The sequence below is a fragment of the Saccostrea cucullata genome, unplaced genomic scaffold, assembly GCF_032062105.1.
Source record: "Saccostrea cucullata isolate Sc308-1 unplaced genomic scaffold, CSIRO_AGI_Scuc_v1 ctg911, whole genome shotgun sequence".
In the NCBI taxonomy this organism is placed as follows: Eukaryota; Metazoa; Mollusca; class Bivalvia; order Ostreida; family Ostreidae; genus Saccostrea; species Saccostrea cuccullata.
Genome location: NW_026940780.1, coordinates 117755 through 126445, shown reverse-complemented (window position 1 = coordinate 126445; position 8691 = coordinate 117755). Strand labels below are relative to the sequence as shown.

Here is an 8691-nt window from a genome sequence, read left to right as displayed (position 1 = left end):
CGGATTCAACGATACCCTTTTATCGAGTATTATACGCGATTTCAAGGATAATACCCGATTTCGAGTATTCTCTCCAACCTGTTGAAGGCTGTATGACGACACCATTTTCATTTGTGATCTTCCATTGCTGAGAATAGAAAAATCTCCAATACTTTTTGTTACATCCGTGTTTTCCTTTCCGAGTTTTGCTATGTCTAAGACGTCCACATGTTAAAAATAATCCTGAAATTGGTTTAAATAATTGTTTTTTCTGTTCAGATACGTAGCTCGCTGCACTGTATTGACTGACCCTCCGGTGAATACGGCCTAAAATCCGGTGAATATGTAGTGTTATGAACTGTTTGCGTTTGTATAGATTATATGGGGACTATAAAATGACTATATAATAAAATTCTGTATTTTTCCCACAATCATTTTGATGAAGATTACTAACGTTTTGAAAATTGTGACTGATCATTGAATTTAAAAGCAACTTCAATTTAAATTTTACAGTGACACATAAGGATATCACAAATCCTAATAATTCTGCTTAAATGTACCGGTGCGTTACAAACTAAAACGATTGTGCCAATTATTGAACGATCTAAATCAAGAACATATAATATTATTATATTTTTCAAATATTTATCCTGTATAGGTATGTATCACATTCACCAGAACGTATGACAAACATACCGAGAATAATTTCAATAGCAGGGGCACATACTTCCAGGAATTTGTCGTTATTTTCATTTATTACACAGTGATATTTGAACATTGAAGCCTCTGTGCAGTTTTGTTTTTCAGCCAGTTCGTGACATTTTTTAATTTTTTCTGCCTTTTCTTTATCAGCTGTCGTTACAGGGCAAGTGCTGACTTCTTGGACTGTTCTACGTGACCATGTACAGTTTCCTCCAGTATTTGTACTCTCCTAAATTCAAGGTTAGGATAATGTATTAGAAAACATGAAATAGTGCAGTAACTTGATTTCCAAATCTACATGAGGTATTATGGATATAGATTTCAAAATTATTCAGACTTGTTACAAGTAAGATAAAATATTATTTTTCATAAACTACCTCAGTTAAGCAGGAATGAATATCTACTCTGTAACGTCATTTTGCCATACTTGACATCAAAGCTATGGTGCACATTGTTTTGTTTAAAATATCCGTTGAATAACATGGATTTTATGGAAAGTTATAAGTCAAAAATGTATAAATAAAACATGAAGTCAGTGTTTAAAAATCCATGAACATGAACTATAATGCTTCCTGTCTGTATACCCACGTGACACATGAAACGTCGTAGTTCAGATCCTGACGATTTTTCTAAAATTCAATTTAATACTAAAATAAATCTTTCACAAAAACACGCACCCTCACACACACACACCCTCATCCTCTAACCCTCTCCTTCACCTTCCCTAACTCACACACCCTCACACTCAGACAGAGAGAGATAGAGACTCACTTTTATGAAACATAAGGTGATGAATATTGCCAGGAGAATCATGTTTGAGGACTTCAGAGCTTGGCGTTTATATAATTATCTGTAAGCAAAATATTTAGATTTTGTTATTAGTTTTGCATTTTGTATATAAAAAAAAACTTTGTTGACAAATTTGAATGACATCTGAAAGAGTGTTCATACTAACTTGAAATAATATACCATTAAAATGACACTGAAACCACTGAATTCACAAAAACCGAACTACGGGGACTATAAGTCTTGAAGTTGCTTGTGTTTTTTTTAAATAAAAGTACTTTGATTTTAATATGTAGGAGAAAAAAACGTGTGTGTATTTTTTTCATATTGACAGCATTAAAATTTGTTGTTAATATTTTCTTAACAAAGAATTATCCTGACGATAATTTCACACAAAAGATGTGTAAGACTAATTATTTTTTTTTTACTTGGTACTGTGTTACATGTAATTAGAGGCTCTGGAATAAAACTGGCCCGACACAAAGCAACAAAATATCTAAGGGTTGAAAAAAGGTACATGTACACAAATATAAAATTGATATAGTTTTCTGGAAAAAATCTCTTAATCGACATTTTTTAAAATTAGGTACTGTTCCTAGAAGATTCAAACTTACCATAGTTTATCTTAAATCATGTGAACACTCTTCATACTTTCGTTATACACCTGTACGTTTCAAAATGGCGGATAGTTACCCGAGACTAGAAAAGTACGCATGCTCCAAATTAACGATATTTTAAGCCTCATTGTCAGCAAAACACACACAAAAAATTAAATCCATACAATATCAAGAAGTCCATCGACAATTACCACATGCTAAGCATTGTGCGTTGCACCTTTACGATTACCACATGCAATGTGTTATTTAGATCGTTCTAGTATATATAGATCGTCCTTTTCAAGATTGCTTTAGATTAGGTTTTTTAAATAAAAGTGGGGCAATCAAAAAGTTCAAGGACCAATGCGATAAAAGAAAACAACAAAATATATAGTTGAAAATTTTAGCTGGATAAGTTGATATTTTTTTGCCAATTTATTTAAGGAATTTTTATAAAAAAAAAAATTTAAACTGTCCCAAGTTATGTTATATCGTTTAACATAACTTGAAATAAGCTTCATTCCTTGTAATATAATTCCAATGTAGACAATGATACAATTTCCCAGTTTTTCCTTTGGAAAAAGGCTTCAAATATAGCAAATTTTAAAAGTTAACGTCAAGCGGATTAATATACAATTATAGCCTTTTGATGAGGTCAATCCTTCGATATATAGACCTTAGAGAAAGCATATTGACCGAGCACGAAGTGCGAGGTCGATATGCTTTCTCTAAGGTCTATATATCGAGGGATTATACCGAATCAAAAGGCTACAATTGTTTTTTATTTTTTATCAGTTAATAGGAAATGTCTTAAAATCCTTCTTTATGATACTCAGTACATTCTCATACAAGGCATTGTTATGTCAATGCATTATGACGTCACAGTAATGAAAACCAGCTGCAGTATCTGTTTTTAGAAACATCCAGTCTATAAAGACTATTGTGACGTCAGCACTATTGTTGTTTCACAGAGAACATTTCTAATTTTAGAAACAGCGGGTCTATAAATTTTTAAAATAGAAACATCGAGTCTGTAACACTTTTTATAATTGATCATGTGATCCAGTTTGAGCCAATTAGATAGTTGGAACAATACAGAAAAATAATAATACGTTTTGACGTAACTCATTGTGACGTAGGCAAGTTTTGTTCTACAAAATGGATAAAACTGTTTAACCAATCATGTGTCGTGTTGCAACTGAAATTAAATTATTATAAAATAAAAAGGACATTATATGATCTCTCAGGACTGTCGCATTTAGTTTCATGAAGCATTGTTTCTCAATGTCCGCTCCCTCTTCATCAGACTCTTTTCCTGATGAGATTCCCTGGAGTTGAGTAAGGAATTAAACTCCTGTTGTTTATATCACTACAATATCCCGAATTGTTGTTTTCCATGCCTATGATATTGCAATTTGATTTATACATTAGAAAAGATCCTCGTTTGATTATATATAATAAGCAAATTTTGTATATTGGAGGTATGTATTTACCATACATAATCAACTTATCATATTTGAAGTAATTGACTAAATTCAACAATTTTAACTGTACATATCTCATCTTTCTGATATTCATCTTGTATATAAAAAACCAAGTATATATTTTGTACTCTGTATGTATTTTATTTTTGTACTCTGGATGCATTCAATTTTTATTTCTGTTTTTGACTATTTAATTTTCAGGGGTGTTCCTAACATATTCGTTTACTGTTTCAACAACAAAACATTCCTTATAACTGTTGTTAATAGCCCTTCTGGCCTTGAAATTGTAATGATCGAAAATTTTGTCTTCTTATACTGCCATTTTGATTTGCAAGATAATTCGGTCCAACACAATACTTGAAGAACCGTGCGCAATTTTTTTTCTACGCAATACAAAAACATGCAGTTCTTTTTAATATGTCGCACTGCAGCTCTCCGGTAAACCAATTTTTTTTAGTAGAGGTACAGGACGCAGCTAATATCAAGTAAAAAACCCCTCAAAATTATACATATAAGATTAGTAGATAAACCTTTTTTCCCAAAGGTACATGAAACAATTGTCATGTTGCAACAAGATACAATAAGTACAATTCATACATATAACTAATTTTTCTGATGATTTTAGAACAGGAATTAGTTTATGCAATTTACATAATATACGTGCTGGAAAAATGCGATTTTTCACGTATTTTGTTATTATTTATTTGTATTGCAGAAATAGTTCGTTCGATATTTGTAGCGCATTTAATTTTAGAATAAATTTGATAAACATTTTTTTTAAAAAGTTATATGGTAAAAGCCGGTGCTAGAAACACTGTGCACAATCGGGTTTTCCTGATTTTTCTTCCGTTTGGAGCTCCATACCCCCTTCCTTCGAAGAAAAAAAAAAAACACCTTTAGCTACTTATAATAATCTTCGGTATTTAAAGACGAAATAGTGTATAGATGATAAGGATGATATCTGTTGGCTTTTTTGCATAAGATATTCGATGCTCATTTACTATAAATATAAAGTAAATCTGGATTATTATTTTTAATTTTAGCCTATTTGGAAAATTTTCAATCTTTTCAGGAACTACATATTAATGAACAGGAAATTGTTATCTAATAAGGTCATGATTAATGTGTTTATTTTTATTCATAAGCGGAATTAATTCGAATGAATTGTTTTTCATTCCCATGAAAAAAAAAATGTTGCATCTCATCTTTTTCGTCATGCTTCATCTTTTGAAGTGTATAAACTGTGCATGGTGCTATGGGTAACTTATTTGTTCATAATTAATTCCCATAAATTCTGAAATTGCATTGAAATGAATATTATGATGTATAATCAATAACATTTTTCATTTGTTTATAAATGATCAACAGTGAAAATGGTCATCAAATATGCTGCGCAGGATTTTTTCTTAATCTCGACACCGGTCATTGTGATGGTAAGATCAATTCAAATATATATAAACCATTTCAACTGCTTTTTTCAAACTTGTTATTTTGACAATGCACTTTTTAGAATGTCCAGTTGGATATTTTGGTCTTAACTGTTTGAGGAAATGTTCTTTTCCTACATATGGAAAAGAGTGTCAAATGGACTGCCAGTGTTCAGAAAATCTGTGCGACTTCTCACACGGATGTCAGCAACAATTAGGTAATATTTATTGAAATATTTTCCGAGAGTTATTTAAAATATAAATAAAATGTCGTTCTAATATTCAATTTGAAGATGTGTTTTTGTCTATTCATCAAAAGTTTTTAACTTTAAAATCAATAACCTACATATTGGATCATTATCATTATAATTAAAATTTATTGACACTAAACAATAAATTTAATTTCTGAATATTATAAAAATAATTTGTATTTCCAGAGTCAGAAAATTCAATCAAAAGCACAACGCAAATAAAGTATTCCGAAACTGAGGACGAGATACTGGTTACAGGTGGAACATTATATATTTCTAAATCGATACCGGAAACAACGCAAAATAATTCAAATATTGATAAAAATTCCGATGTTAATGCTGTTTTAATTGCCTTGTCTATGCTTTTCTGTATTGTATGCGTCTTCACTTGCATATTCAAAACAAGTTTATGTAGATGTAAACAAAACTTTGGAACTAATACACAAAGTACAAAATCTACAGAAATACATCTGGAGATGGCACAAATTAAAGAGGAAACACATAATGAAGTTGAAGGCGCAATTCACGACGAAGAAATGTATCTATGTCCGGTTTTTGAAAATATGTCTATGTATGAGGACATTGATGCTCTAAATTCTCCCGATAGGATCAGTAAAGATGTAGTCACCAACAAAATAGCACCTATTTTAGATGAAAAGGATGGCCTTTCATTTTTTAATGAAGAAAACATATATTTAACGCCTTCCTAACCATAACTTATTTGTACATGTAAGGAATTTCTATGGCAAGCCATTTGCTATTAATTTTGAAAAAAAAAATATCTTATAATTACAGAGACATATCTGATTATAGAGAGAGATCTTTTGAAAAAAGAGATTTCTCCCAATTTAAAGATTTCTCTCCTTTTTTAAGAGATATCTCTTTGAGAAAGGGATATCTCTTAAACTTAGAAAGATCAAAGAGATATGGTCTCTTTATCCTTGAGAGATATCTCTTTCCTGAAAAGAGATATCTCTAAACGTTTAAAAGATGTGTTTTTCATCCAGAGACCTTTTAAATCTTCTTAGCCATTAATATGCCCAGTATATATCAACCATAGAACAGTTTAAGATCCAGGAAGCATTACTACTGTACTTCCAAACACTATATATATTTTCAATGATTTTGTTAAATACGAATGTAATGAAAACGTTAATACAGATCGCTGTGATATATGTTCGGGCTTAAAACTTCACAAAAAAAAAAAAAAAACTCAATGAACCCGTTGAAGCACATTTCAAACTCAAGGGTCACAATTGGGAGGACATGATAGTTGTGATCATTGACTATTCTCAAAACTGGACCGACGACAAGAGAAAAAAGCAGAAGAAAATTGTGGTTTGACAGGCTTGTCATTTCGCCGTAGTGTTATTAACAACGTGGATGCCTTCACTACGATACACATGAGTTAGGACAAAATGTCCGTTGTAAACAAGACTTTTTGTCTCCATATAGTTATTACAACTTAAAAATTCATAAAAGTTTGAGCTTATTTACCAATGTATTATTTGTTTAAAATTGAAATACATATGTACATATTTCAAAATTCAAAATGACTTTATAAATGTTCCATTTTCTTCTTATCCAATTCTATACTCGTACAATTTCCTCCATTATTCTCTGCTTCGATTCAGTTCCTATGTCATTATGAAATACAACTATATGAGAGAAAATATAAAACATATGATTTAATATCAGAAAGTAATTATTTCCGTCGTGTATGTAAATCATACATTGTCGTAATACTAGTCTTGTCGGACGTGCTTCCGGGTGTCCATAGTATTAAATATATATCTCAAAATTTGATAAGGGTTTTAAATGATGTCATATTCTTATTCTATCCCTTTTGTAAGTTTCCGTTATTATTCTCTCTTCATACATATGGAAAAAATCATGTTGTTAAAATTAAGGAAAGGTTTTTACCTCACCTGAGCCGAAGGCTCAAGTAAGCTTTTCTGATCACATTTTGTCCGGCGTCCGTCTGTCTGTCTGTAAACTTTTCACATTTTCGACTTCTTTTCAAGAACTGCTGGGCCAATTTCAACCAAACTTGCCATAAAGCATTCTTGGGTAAAGGGAATTCAAGTTTGTTCAAATGAAGGGCCACGCCTTCATTCAAGGGGAAATAATTGAGAATTAGTGAAAATTTGGTGGTATGTTTTAAAAATCTTCTTTTCAAGAACCACTGTGCCAGAAAAGATGAAACTTATTGGGAAACATCTCAGGTAGTGTAGATTCAAATTTGTTCCAATCATATCCCTGGGGGTGGGGCGGGGCCACAATGGCTGACCAAAGTTTTATTTAGAAATATATTAGAAAATTCTTTAAAAATCTTCTTCTTAAGAACAGCAAAGCCATTATTGCTGATATCTATATGGAAATATCCCCAGGTAGTGTAGATTCAAGTTTCTTTAAATAATGTCCGCCGGGGGTGGGTTGGGCCACTATGGTCGACCAAAATTTTATATTGAAATATATAGGAAAATTCTTTAAAATTCTTCTTCTTAAGAACAGCAAATCAATAATTGCTAATATCTTTATGGAAGCATCCCTACATGTAGCTAATGTAGATTCAAGTTTGTTTAAACTATGTACCCCCGAGATAGGGTGAGGCCACAATGGCCGACCAAAGTTTTATATAGAAATATATAGGAAAATTCTTAAAAATCTTCTTCTTCAGAACAGAAAAGCCATAATTCATCCTATTTATATGAAAGCATCACCAGGTAGTGTAGATTCAAGTTTGCTCCAATCATGACCCCTGGGGGCAGGGTGGGGCCACAATGGCCGACCAAAGTTTTATAAAGAAATATATAGGAAAATTCTTTTAACATCTTCTTTTCAAGAATACCAAAGCCATAATTCATCATATTTATATGGAAGCATCCCCAGGTAGTGTAGATTCAAGTTTGTTCAAATCATGTGCCCTGGGGGTAGGGCTGGGCCAAACTTTTGGTTTTACACTTTTCTTTAGTATTGTAAACTAATTTCTTTTTTTTCCTAGCCACAATGCTCGGATGAGCGATGTGGCCCCTGGGCCTCTTGTTCAAAGTTGTCAGAACTTGTAACCAATCCATTTGTATAATTATACAATAAATTATGTTCAAAACAAACTAAACAAAATTAAAGTGGTTATTCTTTCTTTTTATTCTAATAAACAATCCCTTCCAAATCATAACAGGCAATACATTAAATTGATAATTTGTTCTGAACAAGGTAACTATGACAAATTAACTGCTAAAAAGATCCTCTCTGCAATTGATATATCTAATTCACGCATTTAATGTAGAAGCAGTACTCTGTTGCTGATATTTATGTATATGTACTTTTAAAATCATCAGAGATATGGGAATGGCATAAAACAGATGATGTTAAAATATCCATCTTAATTATTGCAATGATTTTAAGGGTAGGTCAGAAAGCAGTTGATAATTTCATGTATAGCATTGGGTATATATCCACTCGC

General features: G+C 31.6%; 1 long non-coding RNA gene across 1 annotated transcript; it reads right to left on the bottom strand.

Annotated features, from left to right (window-relative positions):
• Nucleotides 1-679: 679 nt before the first annotated feature.
• On the bottom strand, nt 680-2150 carry LOC134256314 (uncharacterized). The gene is made up of 3 exons (XR_009989700.1): nt 2082-2150; nt 1453-1531; nt 680-910 (listed from the first exon to the last, which is right to left on the bottom strand). It is a non-coding gene; the product is annotated as an uncharacterized LOC134256314 (long non-coding RNA).
• Nucleotides 2151-8691: the final 6541 nt, after the last annotated feature.